This window comes from Elaeis guineensis, chromosome 6, assembly GCF_000442705.2.
Source record: "Elaeis guineensis isolate ETL-2024a chromosome 6, EG11, whole genome shotgun sequence".
NCBI classification, from domain to species: domain Eukaryota; kingdom Viridiplantae; phylum Streptophyta; class Magnoliopsida; order Arecales; family Arecaceae; genus Elaeis; species Elaeis guineensis.
The window spans coordinates 105,062,165-105,083,197 of NC_025998.2; positions in this window are offsets into that span (position 1 = coordinate 105,062,165).

Genomic DNA, 21,033 nt, shown 5'->3' on the forward strand with positions numbered 1-21,033 from the left:
TCATTCAATGGGGTGTTCTTATGGCATGTAGGGGTGCTGCGCATTTATCCTTAATCAGAAATCAAAATTTACTTTTCTGCAAAATCTTAGATCCTGAAACCCTAGAATTTATTTACATGTTTTGTTTATGAACCCAAGACTTAATTAATGAATTAATCTTATGAAATCAAATTAGGTCTAAAATTGAAAATTTTAGATCTAAGCTATTTTCATAAAATTGGGTTCGGACTTGGGTAGCTCAATTAGGTCTAGCGGTTGATCAAACTGAATCAAAAGTTGGTTAGGTGGGATCATGAAAGCTAGTAATTGACCAGTCTAATAGGATTAAGTCTAGGTCCGGATCGAATCACATTTAGATGTGACTCGATCAAGCTAATAATTGGATACTACGGATTAGAGGATGGGTTGTGCTCAATATTTCGAATATGGTGAGGGATCCAATCAGAAATCTAATTCATACAAATGGTGGGTCTGACTTAATTAAGGATTGAAGCAATATTTCAGACACGGTGAGCTTCATGAATTAGAGACCAAGTTTTAGGTGCACCATGATTAGAGAATCATTGGACAAGAGTTGTCCACTCATCGATTGACCAATCACCAATAACTGTTAGGTGAGGTGGTGAGCCAGTCGGTGAGACCGCACCACCCACTAGAAATCACTAATTACGGAGATTTTCATATCTCAACCTAAGGAGTGTAGGGATCTGAGAAAATAGTGGGAGCCTAATTTGTTTAAAAATGAAATCTCTAAATAAATTGATTAAGTATGATTACAAAATGTAATTAAAAACTTTTGACTCTCTACAGAAAATATGTCTTCGTCCAACCCCCTGACCAAAATACTAGACACCTACAGATTGATTGGACCTAATTTCAAAGACTGGTTGAGGAACTATAGAATTATTTTGGATTTTGAGAAACTGACTCATGTCTTAGACCAGGACCCACCTGCCATGCCAGTACGTCTGACTGCTGAATAGAGAGCATCTCTAAAAAAGTGGATAGATGACGATAACAAAACCTGGCTCTGATACCAGTTGAAGGAAAAACTAACTTTTTCCTTGTAGGATCTTTCAGATCTAATGAGATCTGGGATGGAATATTTCAAAAAAAATTATTCTATGATATTTTAGATCTAAGATCCATTAGATCTAATTCTTATTATCTAATATTAAATCTAAAATTAAATCTGAAAACATGAGAAATAGAGAAATACTTCTAGGGTAACTAGATTACCCTGTAGATGATCGCAGCAATGCCCGGGGTTCTAAAATAGCCATGCAGTCGCCTGACCTCTACCGATATCCACTCAAGTAAGATTTGGATCATATTCTCCTCACAAATCTTTGCTCCAAAAATCAGATCTGGATCTGATCTGGAAGATCTTCAAAAGATCTTCTGAAGCTGGAGCAGCAGCATCTCGACAAATCTCTGCAGCCTTCTAATCAGGAAGCCACCACGCCTTGGACAAGCACCAGATGGATGCCCAACCTCTTGGAAGTGAAGAGTGGAGGGAGAGGAGCAGAGGGGGTATGGAAAAGTAGAGAGGATTCAGGCTTTTGCTGGTTATTGAGTAGAGTCTCTCAACCCTAGGCGCAGACAGGGTTCAAATAGACCCTGTTGCGCCATGCAGTGCCACATTATTCGACCAATCAAAAAATTTCCATTAATTCTAAAAAAATTTTGATTGATGGAGTGATATCATCTGATCATATTAGATAAGAATCCCCATAATCCCTCCTACTGTTGGTACCAACACTGGATAAGCACAGTGAGATTGGCACCCCACAGTCCAAGTTGATCAAGGGATCAGAGTCCTCATCTCATGGGACTCTATCCTTATCCACTTAGGGCGCACGCCATATCTGATTATGGCACCCATATTAAGGGCTAATTTAGTAGGTGGACACTCCACTAAAACTCTCCAATGACCTCTTGCCAAGTGGCCTTCAGTCTAAGGTCCATGGGTCAACGTTTGACCAATGTCCTAAAACAAAAATGGCAGGTGACAGGAATTGACAGGTGCTTATCTTAAATTTATCTCATGAATTAAGATAAGATTTTTTTAAGCTAGATTAGCTCCAGTCAGACTGAGAAAAATCTTGTCAAGGTTCTCTGGATGAGTCAAATCACATTTGGCTCAGTCGAGATAGAAAAGATTACACGAGGAGAAAGTTAGGCTCAATCGTGTGCTAGCACAATTTCCTTGAACCTAGTTGGATCTAATCCAAATCAATCGAACTGGGTTAGTGCAATTGATGACATCCAGACCCTAACTCTTGTTTGTGTGACCCAATTAGGTTCATTTTTGTATGGTAATGAGACATGTCATGATCTCATCATTGAAACTCTTTTTGATGGACCAGAACTTTTCTGATTCAGACAATTAGAATGATCGATCATTAAGATCATTCTAATTACTCTCAAAATCTATCAGTGATACTTAGCAGTATATGGTGGTAACCCATCAGAAATAAAGATGAACCTCTCGGTGCAACTACCTGTATGATTGAGTTCCTCTATCATGAGTCGCGATTGAATTAGGGTTAAGGTGAACTCGTCAAACCCAACATCAGTCATATGAATCAATTGATCGATCCGAGTCTAATGTGAAACCTTAATGAAAAACTCTTTTTCATTATTTCACTCTGCCATGGCCATGGGCTTAAGGACTCGATCTTTCGATCATCATAGGACTACTCCTCTTATCTACCGAGGTTGATAGATCCCATCTTGGTGCAATCTGGTTCCTACAATGAATATACTACAGCCAACATACACCTCAGGGTTTTGAATGGCTAAGAGACCGAGTTATGGTGTAGTCAAACTATAACACACTCAAGGTGAACTGTCGATGTACCTTAGGTCAAAAAACTAGACACACAGCTGTAGCATCGAGCTAGTCATCGATGAGAAGGTAGATTTTCTTATGACTGCTCGAGGTGGTCATGCTCAGTACTCTCGTTCTCAATGAATACCTGTACTCTCACTCTGATGTCTCTACACTATAGACTCAAGACACATCTACCCTAAGAAAGTGATCGTACACCAACCTTCCAGATCGATCACCATCCTCATGATGATCCTATGGTCAGGAGCTGTTTATGAGTTAGTTATGTAAATTCATGCCTTAAATTTTTAACTCTTGAAAATATGAATTAACATTCTTACTAACTCAAAGGATATATTATAGACATAATATACATAATGTGATAGTAGAATAACCCTTTTATTCATTTATAGTTAAAATTATATATTTATCCTTACATTTGTACAGGAATGTGTCAGCCAATCTGGTATTTAGGGCACATATCTAACAAACTTTCACTTGACCTAATGCCAATTGACTACATATCTAAGTCTAATCTTCTCAAGGTGGGCTTCAATCTTCTACTAGCCTAATGGCTTTGTCAGTGGATCTACCACATTGTCTGTGGAGTCGACTCTCTTAACCTCGACATAACTTTTTTCGAGGTAATCACAGATCAGATGGAATCGCCGCTCGATATGCTTGAACTTCTAGTGAGACCTTGGCTCCTTAGCAAGGACTATGGTGCCATTATTATTGCAGTAAAGAGGGATGGCATCCGATGACATCACTCCAAGCTCTGTGGTAAATTTTTTGTACCAGAATGCCTCCTTTGCAGCTTTCGATGCAACAATATACTCTGCCTCCATGGTGGAATCAGCAATCACTGTCTGCTTGAAACTCTTCTAGCTAACTGCACCACCATTGCAAATGAACAGACTCCCAGATGTCGACTTTCGATCATCTATATCAGACATAAAGTTTGAGTCTATAAATCTCTGAACCTGGAGTTCTCCATTCCCAAAGACTAGAAACATATCCTTAGTTCTTCTCTAGTACTTAAGGATACATTTCACAGAAGTCCAGTGCTCTTCATCTGGATTCGACTGATATCTGCTTGTGACACTCACAGCATGGGCTATATCAGGTCGTGTATATAGCATGGCATACGTGAAGCTTCATATTGTCGAAGCATAAGGGATCTTGCTCATGCGTTCAATCTCCTCAGGTGTGCTAGGGCACATCTTCTTGGAGAGATGAATGCCATGTCTAAAAGGTACTAAACCTCTTTTGGAGTTTTTCATGCTAAACCTTTTTAGCACCTCCTCTATGTACATCTTCTGTGAAAGTCCCAGCATCCTATTTGATCTATCTCTATAGACCTTAATACCCAGTATAAAGGATGCCTCTCCTAGATCTTTCATAGAGAACTCCTTAGACAACCATATTTTGACTGAGGTCAACATGAAAATATCATTCTCAATTAGGAGGATGTCATCTACGTACAGTACGAGGAAGACAACTGCGCTCCCACTGACCTTCTTGAACACACATGGTTCCTTCTCGTTCTTGATGAAACCAAATATTTTGATCACATCATTGAAATGAGTATTCCAGCTCCGAGATGCTTGCTTAAGTCCATAAATGGACCTTTGCAGCTTGCAGATCTTGTGATCATCATCACTGGATGTGAAACCAAGTGGCTGTTCTATATAGATATCTTCCTCAAGATATCCATTTAAGAATGCCGTTTTCACATCCATCTACCATATTTCATAATCGAAATAGGCTACAACAGCAAGCAATGTGCGGATGGATTTTAGCATGGCTACGGGCGAAAAGGTATCCTGATAGTCAATGCCTTCGCGCTGACTATAACCTTTCACTACGAGCCTAGCCTTGAATGTCTCCACATTCCCATCTGCACCTATCTTTCTCTTAAAAATCTATTTACATCTAATAGGTACAATACCTTCAAGTGGATCTACCAAGGTCCAGACTTGGTTTGAGTACATCGAGTCAATTTCTGATCTCATTGCCTCTAACCATTTTTCAGAGTCGATATTTGATATCACCTCATTATAGGTCTTGGGGTCATCACCATGAGCCCTATTTTCTATGAGAAATATTTCCTCTACTTTCTCTTGTATAGTACCTAAGTACCTTTCAGGAGGACAAAAAATCCTAGTCGATCTATAAGGTGGAAGAGGTTGTATTAGGACTAGTTCTAATTGATTTGGTTCCTCAGATTCTTTAGCTCGTTGCTCTTGGGAGACATTCTCCTTGAGCTTAATTATTCTTTCGATGCCACTATCTTGAATAAACTATTTTTCAAGAAAAATAGTATGTCGATTCACAATCACATTGTGATCTTTCGAAATATAGACATAGTATCCTAATGACTCTTTAGGATATCCTATGAACCGAGCTCTAAAAGACCTGAACTCTAATTTGTCCATCTACTGTCTCTTGACATGAGCCGAACAACTCTAAATTCTGAGATGACTCAGACTTGGCTTCTTACCATGCCATATCTCATACGGTGTGGTAGAAATGATTTTAGAGGGAACTCTATTCAATACATATATTGCTGTCATGAGATAATGTCTCCAAAAAAACTCAGAGAGGTCCGTAAAGCTCATCATGGAACAGACCATATCTAATAAGGTCTGGTTCCTCCGTTCTAAAACCCCATTGAGTTGTGGCATTCCAGGTGGAGTCCATTGAGAGACTATGCCATGATCTTTAAGATAGTCTAGGAACTTCCGACTAAGGTATTCACCTTCTCGATCTGATTGAAAAATCTTAATGGGTTTTCTTGTTTGTTTTTCTACCTCATGTCTGAATTCTTTGAACTTTTTAAAGACTTCAGACTTGTGTTTCATTAGAAACACATATCCATACCTAAACATATCATCGGTGAAGGTAATGAAGTAGACATAGTTGCCTTTAGCTGGCACATCAAATGGGCCGCACACATCTGTATGTACTAGGGCAAGTAGGTTTGGGGCCCTTTCCCTATGTCCTGTAAAAGGGAGCTTGGTCATTTTGCCTTGAAGGCATGATTCACAAACTGGATATGACTCGAAAGTCAACGGACTCAATAGCCCGGATTTCTCCAATTTGTTAATCTTATCTTCCGCTATATGACCTAGCCTTAGGTGCCACAGATACCTATCATTTAGACTATCTCTAGGCCTTTTAATTCCTATAGCATTCACATTTTGCTCGATATTAAATACAGATACATCAATATGTAGCTGATAGAGACCATTAATAAGAAAATCATTTGCAACTTTATTATTTTCATAAAATATGTTACAATGGTTATTATGAAAGCTAATCACATAGCCTTCTTGTGCTAAACATGAAACAGAAATCAAATTCCTGCTTGCTGCAGGCACATAATAACAATCTCTAAGAACTAAATCTAATCCTAATGGTAATCACAGAGGGAAGGTTCCCACAGCCATAGCAGCAACTCTTGCTCCATTCCGACGCGTAGGATCATATCTCCATCCCTCAGCCTCCTGTTCTCCTCAAGATCCTGCATAGAAGTGCACAAATGAGCACTAGAACCAGAGTCAAGTACCCAACTGGACGCAGAGAAAATCGTAAGATTAGATTCTATAACGAGCATACCTCCAGAAGGATTATCCTTCTTGTTCTTTAGGGTGGCTAGGTACTGAGGACAGTTCCGCTTCCAATGGCCGTCTGAATTTCAGTAAAAATATTTTTCCTTTTCAGCAGCCTTCTTCTTCGATTCCATCTTCTTCTTCTTCCCATCCACCTTCTGCTTCTTTGCAGACTTTTTCTTCTTTCCAAAAGACTTTCTTTTGGAAGAAGTCCGCTCCACAGTAAGGACTGAGCCTTTTGAACCCTTCAAAGAAAGCTCAGCCATAACCAACATGTTCATTAACTCAGCCAAGGTACACTGTATTTTATGCATATGAAAGTTTATGATGAACTGACCATATGCATCAGATAAGGACTGAAGGATCACATCAATCTGAAAATCCATGTCTAAGATGACACCGAGCTTCTCAAGCTCCTCAAGGTCCTTGATCATTGACAAACAATGATCTTGGACTGGCTGCCCATCATGCATTTTAGCCTTGAAAAGTCTTTCGCAGACTTGATACTTGGCTGTGCGACTTTGTTCACCAAACAACTCTTGTAGGTGAGCCAACATTTGGTGAGTAGTCATAATATTCTCATATTGGCATTGCAAGTCATCAGACATGGCACCCAATATGTAGTATCTGGCTTTGTTATCGTCATCCATCCACTTTTTCAGAGATGCTCTCTGTTCAGCAATCGGACATGCTGGCATGGCAGGTGGGTCCTGGTCTAAAATATGAGTTAGTTTCTTGAAATCCAGAATAATTCTGTAGTTTCTCAACCAGTCTTTGAAATTAGGTCCAATCAATCTGTGGGTGTCTAGTATTTTGGTTAGGGGGTTGGATGCAGACATGTTTTCTTTAGAGAGTCAAAAGTTTCTAGTTAGATTTTATAATCAAACTTAACCAATTTATTTATGGGTTTCATTTTTAAATAAATTAGGCTCTCACTATTTCTCAGATCCCTACACTCTCTATGTAGAGATATGAAAATCTCCGTGATTAGTAATTTCTAGTGGGTAGTGCGGTCTCACCGACTGGCTCACCACCTCACCTAATAGTTATTGATGATGGATCAACCGATGAGTGGACAACTCTTGTCCAATGATTCTCTAATCATGATGCATCCAAAATATGATCTCTAATTCATGAAGCTCACCGTGTTCGAAATATTGCTTCAATCTTTAGTTAAGTCAGATCCACCATTTGCATGAATTAGATTCCTGATTGGGTCCCTCACTGTATCCAAAATATTGAGCACAATCCATCCTCTAATCCGTAGTATCCAATGCCTAATGGACATGGTTACGTCTTTCTGGTGCAACTGAGCCACTATAACCAGTCGAGAACAATCAACCCCGAAAAGGGCCCGCACATTCACAATGGTGGAAGACCTTAGACTTAATGTTTTCTTAGGAAGATTTGATTTAGGTCTCATTAAACTTGACTTGACATAGTCATAACAATTACGACTAACCTAGTGGCATGGGTTAGCTTGAATTGTTAGCCACCTCAAATCAGAACTGGATCGACACATATGGCCAGGTAAGTGAGACCAGTGGGAGGGATATGTCATTAACTTGACAAGAATGTATTCGAGTCGAGTAGCTCCCAATTAAAAATCAGTCGATCGCATCTGTCCAACTTATGTTAGACACCAAATTGTCGAACCAGAATCAATTGGGTTAACCTACAATCCAGGCTCTAACCACTGAGCCAAATTAGGTCTTAACTTGATCGAGTCACATCTAAACATGATTCAACCTTGACCTAGACTTAATCCTATTAGGCTGGTCAATTATTAGCTTTCATGATCCCATCTAACCAACTTTTGATTCGATTTGATCAACCACTAGACCTAATTGAGCTACCCAAGCCCGAACCCAATTTTATGAAAATGACTTAGATCTAAAATTCTCAATTTTAGACCTAATTTAATTTCATAAGCTTAATTCATTAATTAAGTCTTGGGTTCATAAATAAAATATGTAAATAAATCCTAGAATTTCAGGATCTAAGATTTTGTAGAAAAGTAAAATTTAATTTCTGATTAAGGATGAATGTGCAGCACCTCTACACGCCATAAGAACACCCCGTTGAATGGGAGGAGAGGGTCTTAAACTTTACTTTGTTCTTATGACTGGACGGTCATGAGGAACACCTTAATCAGAAATATTAATTTAACTATAAAATTAGTTAGATCTAAGTTACATATCATATATATAATTTTAGATCTAACTTATACATGCTTTGCATACATCTCATGTATTAAAATCAGATCTAATTAGTATGCTTTCAGATCTAATACATCACATATAACATCTAAAAAATATGATTTAAATTAAACTATTCAATATAAAATCTATTCTAGACAGTTACTAGAATAATTCTACAACTAGTCTAGGCATGCAACAGATCAATCTTATGTATTAATTAATTTTTTTATTTTTTATTTTTTGATCTGAATATAATATTTATAACATCAAAAAATTATAAAATAAATTAGATCTAATTTATATTTTAATCATATTAAAATATAAAACTATAAGACTATTCATAGATTAAAATACTCCTAGTCTAGTCATGCATCTCATACATGTTAGATCTACTTAGATTTAATTTTAAATTTTTTTGATTTTAGATCCTATCATATCTGATGTAACATCTAAAATCCATTAATATCAGATAAATAAAAATAAAAATCAAATCTAAAATAGAGCCATCAACCTGGCTCTGATACCGATTGAAGGAAAAACTGGCTTTTTCCTTGTAGGATCTTCAAGATCTAATGAGATCTGGGATGGAATAATTTAAAAAAAATTATCCTATGATATTTCAGATTTAAGATCTATTGGATCTAATTCCTATTATCTGATATTAAATCTAAAATTAAATCTAAAAATATGAAGAATAGAGAAATACCTCTAGGGTAACTAGATTACCCTGTAAATGATCGCAGCAATGCCCGAGGTTCTAAAATAGCCATGCAGTCGCCTGGCCTCTACCGGTATCCACTCAAGTAAAATCTAGATTGTCTTCTCCTCATGAATATTTGCTCCAAAAATTAGATCTGGATCTAATCTGAAAGACCTTCAAAAGATCTTCTGAAGCTGGAGCAGTAGCTTCTCGATAAATCTCTGCAGCCTTCTAATCAAGAAGCCACCATGCCTTGGACAAGCACCAGATGGATGCCCAACCTCTTAGACATGAAGAGGGGAGGGAGAGAAGTAGAGGAGGTGTAGAGAAGTAGAGAGAATTCAGGATTTTGCTGATTATTGAGCAGAGTCTCTCAACCCTAGGCGCAGACAGGGTTTAAATAGACCCTACTGCGCCATGCAGTGCCACATCATTCGACCAATCAAAAAATTTCAATTAATTCTGAAAAAATTTTGATTGGTGGAGTGATATTATCTGATCATATCAGATAAGAATCTCCACAATGTCTCCTACTATTGGCACCAACACTAGATAAGCACAGTGAGATTGGCGCCCCACAGTCCAAGTTGATCAAGAGATCAGAGTCCTCATCTCATGGGACTCTATCCTTATCCACTTGGGGCGCATGCCATATCTGATTATGGCACCCATATTGAGGGCTAATTTATCAGGTGGACACTTCACTAAAGCTCTCCAATGACCTCTTGTCAAGTGGCCTTCAGTCCAAGGTCCATGGGTCAACGTTTGACCAATGTCCTAAAACAGAAATGATAGGTGACAGAAATTGGTAGGTGCTTGTCTTAAATTTATCTCATGAATTAAGACAAGACTTTTCTAAACTAGACTAGCTCTAGTCAAACTGAGAGAAACCTTCTCTAGGTTCTCTGGATGAGTCAAATCATATTTGGCTCAGTCGAGATAGAAAAGATTACACGAAGAGAAAGTTCAGCTCAATCGTGTGCTAGCATGATTTTCTTGAACCTAATTGGATCTAATCCAAATCAATCGAATTGGGTTATCTCAATTGATGATATCCAGATCCTAACTCTCCTTTGTGTGATCTAGTTAGGTTCATTTTCATATGGTAATGAGGCATGTCGTGATCTCATCATCGAAACTCCTTTCGATGGACCAGAACTCTTCTGATTCAGACAATTAGAATGATCGATCATCAAGATCATTCTAATTGCTTCCAAAATCTACCAGTGACACCTAGCAGTATATGGTGGCAACCCATCAGAAATAAAGATGAACCTCTCAATATAGCTACCTGTGTGATTGAGTTCCTCTATCATGAGTCCCGACTGTATTAGGGTTAAGGTGAACTCGTCAAACCCAACATCAGTCATATGAATCAATCGATCGATCCGAGTCCGATGTGAAACCTTAATGGAAAACTCTTTTCCATTATTTCACTCTATCCTGGCCATGGGCTTAAGGACTCGATCTTTCGATCATCATAGGACTACTCCTCTTATCTACCGAGGTTGATAGATACCATCTTGGTGCAATCTGGTTCCTACAATGAATATGCTACAGCCAACATACACCTCAGGGTTTTGAATGGCTAGAAGATCGAGTTATGGTGTAGTCAAACTATAACACACTCAAGATAAACTGTCGATGTACCTCAGATCAAAGAACTAGACACAGCTGCAGCATCGAGCTAGTCATCGACGAGAAGGTAGATTTCCTTATAACTGCTCGAGGTGGTCACACTCAGTACTCTCATTCTCAATGAATACCTGTACTCTCGTTCTGGTATCTCCACACCGTAGACTCAAGATACATCTATCCTAAGAAAGCGATCGTACACCAACCTTTCGAATCGATCACCATCCTCACGATGATCCTATGGTCAGGGGCTATTTATGAGTTAGTTATGTAAATTCATGCCTTAAATTTTCAACTCTTAAAAATTTGAATTAATATTTTTACTAACTCAATGGATGTATCACAGACATAATGTATACAATGTGATAGTAGAATAATCTTTTTATTCATTTATAGTCAAAATTACAAATTTGCCCTTACATTTGTATAGGAATGTGTCAGTCAATCTGGCATCTAGGGCACACATCTAACACAGATCTCACTAGCCACTTGTGTGAGACACTAATACAAGGATGTGGGTGCTCATTTGAGAAATGAGTCCACTGAATTGACTCGATGAAAGAGAACATCTTATGGAAGCCTTATTTGCATGTCAAAGATGGTTCTCTAAGTGGGAGTTGTGCAGTGATCCTTAGACTTGAGACCACCATAGAATCTTGTGCACATGAATTCATATTTTGGTTCATATCCAGGCATGGCATTAAGATATGTACGGGTGTTCTGGATATGGTGGAGTGTGTATGGAGGTTATGAGTAGGTCAACATGGAATCAATCACTCCTAATAAGAGGAGATCGTATCCTGTGTATTCTCAATCCTAGATAACTCGAGAAAAGTCTTTTGGCCAAAAGTAGGAAGAAGATTAGAAAGAGTTTCTAAGCTTCTTCATTAGAGTCATCATTGGTTAATTGAGAATCGATATGAATATGTATTTGAGTTTGACATGATTCCATACTCATGAACATATTCAGGGTGCAAGGACGATCGAAGGATTGAATTACATGGTAATTTACCACTGAAGGATATATTTGATATTTTTATCAAATTTTATATCTTTTGCATAGTCATGATATATTGCTAGATATCAATCTTGACTTGTAAATTTTTGATCGAATTAAAGAATTTAATTCAATCTCCAATTAGAAAGGATTCTAATTGTTGAACTCGGATTAGCTCGATTGGACCTAAATCGATTAGAATGAAATCTAATCATATTTGGTCAACTTATACCTGGACCTACTGTCAGCTAGATGTGAAACCCAATGGGTCACACACATATGAAAATTGGCCAAGGACCCTTTTGAAAAAGGTTGATTGAAATTTTGGATTCAATCAGGTTTTCGGTAAGCATGCTAGCATGTGTGAAAACCCTTGCTCTTTTGGAGACCAATTTGGTCCCATCCCTTTCTAATTAGCTAGCCTAATTTGGTAGACATTTGGGTCAGTTCATATCACCTAGAAGCAGTCCAAATGGGGCACCACATCCCATGTTAACACCAATTATGAAGAGTCCAAGTTGTGGTGGACTCTTGGTGTAAAACAAGTTCTGCTTACAAGTGTTGGGATGGATAGAAGAAAAAAAATTATTTTTTTATGGGATAAAAATATATGTGATAACCCACATCACCCTCCATCCTCTGGTATATATCTCAAAGTATGAGATATATTTTTTTTGAAATTTTTGGAAAAGAGAAAAAATTAGAAAAAGAAGGATGTCTCGCTTGCGCGCGCAGAAGCATCGCGTCTCTCCATGATTTGGAGAGTCCTTCTCTCTATCAAATGCTTTTAGATTGGAATGATATTTAGTGATAACATTCTAGATTTGATATGATATTTTTCATAATTTTTTTGGAATTTTTCCAGACTTATCTGGATGCCAAACGGATGCCATAAGTCGGTCCTGATACCTGCGCATGTGGTGATCAGCACTCGCGTGAAGAGGTGTGAGGATAGCATCCTTCTGTGAGAATTTTATCACTAGTTTTATTTTTTGAAATTTAGATTGAATCCCTAATCCATGTGGATTTTTGAAGATTTTTCTGATTTGATAAGGGATATGAAAACATCCCTTCTTTGGTTGCATGCGCGCAGATCAGGGTGCTGATCGACGTATCATGGATAAGAGTCCTTCTGCTTGAAGGAACTCTTATCTCTATTAATCAGATCAGATATGCCTTTTGGATAAGGCATGTCCCTCTCCTTTAGCATCTCTCTAGTGGCTATAAATAGACAGGGGCACTGGGTATCCAATGAATCTAAGAGGGGTTTCTAATTTCTCTCCTGTTGCTCTCCTTTCTTTCTTACAACCTATCTTAGTTTTAGGACAAGGCTTTGGGATTTAAGACAAAGCCTTATCTAGTCCTAACAAGGGTTGTAAAGATCCTAAAGAAGGAGAATCAGAAGTTCAGAGGAGGTTCTAAGAGGGTGAGGTCAGGTTCTTGAAGAAACTTTATCGGTATGAAGTTAGTCGAGTTCTAGGGGCTAGAACTCTTAAAGCAAGGTGAAGAAGGAGTGCTGTCTTTGGTTCAATTTTCGTGTGGATCACCATTGGGAGGCGGATATTTGGATACCTTATGAAAATTAAGATTAACACTATAGGTATTCTTCTTATCCTAATTTATATTTATTATACTTTGATTATTATAGTCAAGAGTTTCTGGGTATTAGAGCTTCCGGTGCATTGGGTGTTTTGAATAAAAATTTTAAATACCTAACCCTTCTGTTGTGCCACTAGAACCCAACAGACTGCACTCAGTATTCTTCCATCACTAAGTTAAAAGCTTAGATGGTCTGCTACTAAAGTACAGTGAGTTGCTTACAAGTCACCATGGTGGTCTCAGGTCGGAGGAACACTTATACCCATACCCTTCACAAGCTACTCTTGACAGTAGAGAGCTCGACACATGGTCATGTTCGATGTGAATATACTCCTACATTCCATCTGCATATCATAATAGTATCTTCACACTCCTTGGTTAAGAAGACAACCAACTCATATGGTACATAATGACCTACACTTGATATCGCTATTGTCCTAGTAAAAGCGTATCGTTTGGTCGTGAATATTTTTAAGGACTTAACGATAGATCCTCCTTTGTCGATTAATAATAGTCCTAAAGACTTCATTACAACATAGAAGTTCAAAGATGGTCAGTTTATAATAAAAAATACTCAATAACTTTTATTAATAAAAATTTATATACAATTTATAAGATGAGCATAATCGTCTAACGATTGATTTTGGGATATATTTTCTAACAACTCCCACTTGGACTAAAGCCAATTGATACAGTATCATATACCCATCTTCAATTTGTGATCATCAAACTCTTTGATTTCGAGTGCTTTAGTAAATGGGTCAGCTAGATTCTTCCTCCCATCGATCTTTTGAAGGTCAACATCACCTCAATCCAGATCTCCCGGATAAGGTGATAACGGTGCAGAATATGTTTGGTGCGCTGATGGAATTTTGGCTCCTTAGCTTGAGCAATGGCTCCAGTATTATCACAATATAACAAGGTAGGACCATTAATGAAGGGTGCCACTCCGAGCTCACTGATGAACTTCTGCAACCATACAGCTTCTTTCGCAGCATCGGATGCCGCGATATATTCTACTTTGCAAACAAAGTCTGCCACAGTATTTTGCTTGAAACTTTTCCAGCAGATTGCTCTACTATTTAGGATAAAAATATAATTCGACATACTCTTACTATCGTCATGATCTGACTGAAAGCTAGAGTCAGTGAACCCCACAAGTTTTAAGTCAGTTTCACTATACACAAGCCACTGGTCCTTAGTATTTCTTAAATACTTAAGAATGGTCTTTACGACCTTCTAGTGATTTTCTCTTGGATCAGACTAGTATCTACTCACTACCCCTAATGAGTATGCTATGTCTGATCTCGTATATGTCATGGCATACATAATAGAACCCACTGCTGAAGCATATGAAACTCTACTCATACGCTCTCTCTCTTGAGGAGTTGTCGGACAATCTCCTTTTGAAAGAGAAATTTCTTGACCTATCGAAAGATAGCCTTTCTTGAAATTCTCCATACTGAACCATTTTAGCATGGTATCTATGTACGTAGATTGAAAAAGTTCGAGCAGTCTCTTAGATCTATCCCTATAGATCTTCATCCCTAAGATGTAGGTTGCTTCTCCCAGATCCTTCATGAAGAATTGTGATGACAGCCAAACTTTTATTTCTTATAATGCTGGGATATTATTCCTGATTAAGAGAATGTCATGCATATACAACATAAGAAATACAATTATTCAACTATTTACCCACTTATATATGCAGGATTTCTCTCCGTTCCTAACGAAGCCATACGTTCTGATCACCTTATCAAAATGTATGTTCCAACTCCATGATGCTTGCTTCAATCCATAAATAGATCTCTGAAGCTTACGCACTTTGGACTCATCTGTGGATATGGATCCTTCAGGTTGTATCATATACACCTCTTCGTTCAGCTCTCCATTTAAGAAAGCTGTCTTCACATCCATTTGCCAGACTTCATAGTCCAAGTATGCTGTTATCGCAAGTATAATTCGAATGAATTTGAGCATTGCCACAGAAGAAAACATCTTGTCATAGTCAATACCATAATGCTGACGATAACCCTTGGCAACCAAATAGATTTTATAGGTCTCCACCTTCCCATCTGCATCCCTCTTCCTCTTGAAGATCCACTTACATCCTATGAGTTTAATCCCTTCAGGTGGGTCAACTAATATCCATACATCTTTGACCTTCATGGACTCCATTTCGGATCTCATGACTTTAAACCATTTATCAGAGTCGGATCTCTGTATCGCATCCATGTAGGTGATCGGATCTTCATCATTCTCATCGAGTTTGATAGGATCTCCATCTCGGACCAAGAAACCTAAAATGTTGGGAAATATGTCCCAAAAAGCCAATCGTCAAGCTGTTGACGGTTGAGCAACCAAGTATTGTAATTGATTTGTTAATAAATAAAATATATTTAGCATTTTCATCATAAGCTTTCATCTTCTAATGAACTCCATTGTTATGATGAAGTCCTTAGGACTATTTAAGTTCGATAAAGAGAGGATTTATCGATTAGTCCTTAAAACTGTTCACGACCAAATGATAGGCTGTTAATAAGGACGACAGCTTCTATCGAGCATAGGTCGCTGTAGGCCATATGGGTTGGTTGTCCTCTTAACCAAAGAGTGTGGAGACACTGGTATGGCATACAGGTGAGATGTAAGGGTACATCGTCATTGAACGTGACCAACTCCAGAGTATTCTGCTGTCGAGAATGTCTCTGATGGGATATAGGTATAAGTGTCCCTTAGACTTGAGATCGCCTCAGTGACTTGCAAGCAACTCACTGTGCTTTGGTACTGGACTAACTGAATTTCTAATTCAGGGACGGAAGGCTTCTGGGCACAGTCAAGTACTTGCAAAGTCAGAGTGTGATCGAGATGGGATTGACCACTCCAAGAGTTGGAGAAGAATGAGTCGCTGTATTTCAATTTAGCAAAACCTTGGCCAGGGTAATCCATCAGATGGATTTGATATTTTGAAATACAATGTGGACAACCTGATCAGAGTTGACAGTTAAACTCTGAGGTGTCCTATGATCATTTTGATCAAGGGGATGAATTATATGAAAACTATATCCGCATGGGTTCTAAGGATGTTGTTCTACACATTCGATCTATCCGGTCGTCGGGTACCATTGCTAGATGGTCACTTCGATTGGTATAAAAATTTGTTCCTATACTACCGACTTAGGTTCGGACCTATGAGGTCACACACATTAGAGTTCATGATCCGATCAGATGGTTGATCAACGATTAAGAATCATTCTAGGGTTAAATGATCAATACGATTGACATTTAACCCAGTGCAAGTGTTGCAGGAGGATCTATTAGCAATTCGATTGCTGATTGGCTTAATTTGATTAAGTCAATGGGCTGAGATTAAGTCTAATTAAATATGATTTAATTAGATTTAGTTTGGGCTTGATTGGATCAAGTCCAATTAGTTTATTGGATAAGCCAAGTGCAAGGAAAAACTAGTCCTAGTTCAACTAGGACTTGGGTCAATCTAATTTCTAATTTGATTAGAAAATTAAATCAGATTTAAATCTAATTTAATCTGATTAAATTAAGTTTTTAATTGGGTTAAGATCTATTTTAATTGGGTTGATCTAATTTTGATTTGATTTGATTTGGGAAACCAAATTAAAACAAGTCATAAGACAGAATCCTAGTAAGACTAGGATTCCACCTTGCGCCACATAAGCCTTCTCCACGCCCTCTCTCTTATTCAACGCCAATCTCCACTTATTTTGTGCGACAAAAGCCCTCTCCCAGATCTCTCCCACGTTCACAAAAGGTCTCCTCTCTTCTTTCTTACATGGAAGGTGGTTTGGATCAAATCTAAAAGGAATAAGTTTGGATTTCGAATTCTATGAGATAGAGTTTTAGAAATCCAAAACTCTTTCAATTTTGCACCGAATTTAACCAAATTTTTTTTTGGAATTTTTGTGGCTTTTAGGGTATATATTGTGCACCCTTTTCTAGTGATCCATACATGAAAATATGAAGGAGGTGCTCAAGAGTTGGGCGTCCCTTAACTTGCCATGTTTGGATAAGCCTTGACTAGGTGTTTGACCTAGACAAAGACTCTATCATATCTCTCTATATAAGATGAGTTTCTTTGTGAAATTTTAGGAGAAGTTATAGATTTGAGAGACCTTTGTTCCATACAAAAATCAGAGAGAAATACTATTGGGTCATGGAGATATAAAAGATGCAAGTTAGGGTATCTAGAGAAAAAAATGTGAAGAAGAAGAGGGTCTTCTTCTAAGTTTTTGTTTTCATATCTTTCCTCCCTCCATCTTGAGTTTCCTGAGAGCGTCTCAGATCTGAAACTCCTTCTTTTACTTTTCATCTTTGGAAGAGTCCAAATCAAGAAGAAGGAGGCACCTGATCAACCATCAAAGAAGGATCAGCGCAGTACTAGCATACTGTACTGATTTCCTGAAGCAGGACTTCTGATCGAGATTCGTGGGCTCGTGTGGATGACTCCTAGAGGCCGGACGCGTGTGCGGCTTGCAACATCATCCTTAAGCCCGGATCAGCGAGGTTAGAGCGTCTAACTTGCAAGGTAATAGATCTGATCTATTGTTTAATACATACATTAGATGTGGTATAGAAACATGTTGATATGATCAACATGTAGTTCATGCTATACTTATATATTTTAATTTTTGATTTAATACTATATAATAATCATGTAATAGGATCTTAGATCTAGGGATTCTCTGATTTTAAAAAATAAATTTTGATTTATTTTAGTCTTCCGCTGTATGATCTTGAAAAAGTTTCAAGATCTAACCCTGAAACCCTAGATCTGGTTCCTACATAAAATTGGGCTCTAAGTTTGACCTTATCAAATTCGATTCAGATTCAATCATTGGTGTTGATTTTTCTACCTATTGAACTTCGTCAAGCTCAATTTTAGAGGTACTTATTCCTTCATTAAAAAATTTTTTTTCTGAAAAGTGTGTCTTATTGCTGACAAACACCTTTTGTTCAGCAGACAGGAAAAAGTAATATCTCCTCATTTCCTTAGGGTACCTTATGAAATTATACTTATTAGACCTAAGACTGATCTTGTCAGTTTGTAATCATTTAACATAAGTCGGACACCCTTAAATCCTAAAGTAAGAGAGATTCGGCCTACATCCTGACCATATCTCATATGGTGTCTTACTAACTGACTTGCTCGAAATATTATTGAGCACAAGACATGCTGTTTCAAGTGCATATCCCCAAAAGAAGATCGACAGAGTTGCAAACCCCATCATGAATCGAACCATGTCCAACAAGGTTCGATTCCTCCTTTCTGAGATGCCATTATGCTGTAGTGTCCCTGGAGGGATCCATTGAGAGAGAATCCCATTCTCTCCTAGATATGTCAGAGATTCACTGGAAAGAGATTCACCTCCTCGATCAGACCGAAGAGTTTTAATTTTTTTTTTTCAGTTTATTTTTCTACTTCATTACGAAATCGTTTGAACATTTCAAACGATTCGGACTTATGTTTCATCAAGTAGACGTACCCATATCTAGATAGATCGTTTATGAATGTAATGAAGTAGCTGTACCCTCCTCTGGCATATGTGCTTATGGGTCTACATACATCAGTATGTATCAGACCCAGCACATCACTAGCTCATTCACCTTTTTCAGTAAAAGGTGACTTGATCATCTTTCCAAGCAAACAAGACTCACAGGTCAGTAACGATTCATAATCATTTTTATCAAAAAATTTTTCTTGAGCTAATCTGTTCATCCTGTTCTTGTTGATATGACCTAGCCTACAATGCCAAAGGTAGGCATCCGTGACATCATCTATTCAAGGGCATTTATTTGAAATGTATATTACATTAGGCCTAGATACAACATAGATACCATTGTTCCACTGTCCACATAAAATTATAACACCATTCAAAATGATATCACAAAAAAAAATTTTTGTTGATATTTCATAATTGAAATTGGCCAAAAAGCCTATAGAAATAATATTTAAAAGAAAACTAGGACAGTAATGACGCTCATTAAGAACAATATACTGAGACTCAAATACAAGCTTGATGATTCTTAAAGCTAGAACTGGAACTGATCTTCCATCTCCAACATTCAAGAATCTCTCGTCTTCTACAAATCTCCTAGTGACCTGAAGACCCTGCATTGAATTGCAAATATGAATAGAACTTTCGGTATCCAATACCTAGGTCATTGTATCTATAAAAGAGAAGTTACAACATGTTATCACATAAGTACCTTGTCCAGCAATTGATTGCTTCTTCTTCTTTGGCTTGTTCGGATCAAAAGAAGTAATATACTAAGGATAGTTTCTCTTTCAGTGATCCTTCTTGCAAAAGAAGCACTGTTTGACTTTGATCAGTCTTGAACTTGAATTTCTGAGATTGACTCCCAGCATCAGGCACCTTCTTCTTCTTCTTCTTCTTTCTTTTCTTAAAGGGATGACGACTACCCGAAGAAGATCCTTCCACTAGATTCATTATCTCCTTGTGGAGCTGGTGATCTTTCTCAAAAGTCTGTAGCAACCCCAATAGACCATGGTAGTTGACTACATACTTCGTCATTCTAAAATGACTGAAGAATAATAGGTAGGACTTGGGTAGAGAGTTTAGGATCGCATCCTTCCCTAGCTGTTCATACAAAGAAAAGTTGAGTTTGCTCAATTTTTCAATTTGCTCGATCATGTACAATATATGATCGATAACAGATGCACCCTCCCTTATCTGGATATTGAAAATGGTGCAACTAGTCTTGTGTTGCTCAACGTCATCAGAAGTACCAAAAGAATCTTTTAACACTTGAAATATTTCCTCTGGCTGAGCTTCTTCAAACTTCTGATTGAACTCATCGTTCATGGAGGCCCACAGGGTGCAATAAACCATAGTGTGGTTGTTAAGCCACTTCAAATAAGTATCTCAAACCGCTCTTCGGGCATTAAGAGTAGGCTCCTCAAGTGTCGGATCTATTATCACATAAAGGATCTGCTCGTGCTCTAGGACAACCTTTAATTTTTGATATCAATAATCGAAATTCGATCCAGTAAGCTTCTCACTATCCAACAGTGATCGGAGCAATAAATTTGTGGCCATATTTGCACACACAAAGAAAGTATAAAGCCTAATTAGTATATAAATTTATTAATTCTAAAGATTTAGATTTTAGTCTAAAGGTCCTCTCACTATTTTATGCGAATTGGTAGCCTCTACCTCCAATTTGAAAAATTACCTTAATTCTCTAGCAGGTACTAGAATCCACACAGACTACATATAGGCCTGAGGATGGCTCGATCAACTCATATGCACCTATGGGTAGGTTCTCAATCAATTGTTTCTCCAAACAACTTGTAGTATTTAATTTAGCTCCAGATTTTATTTCAATAGGTGATGGGCCTTCACTGAAAGTTTCAGTTACGTCAAACCATTAACATGAACCTATTCAGTGATTCTACCTAA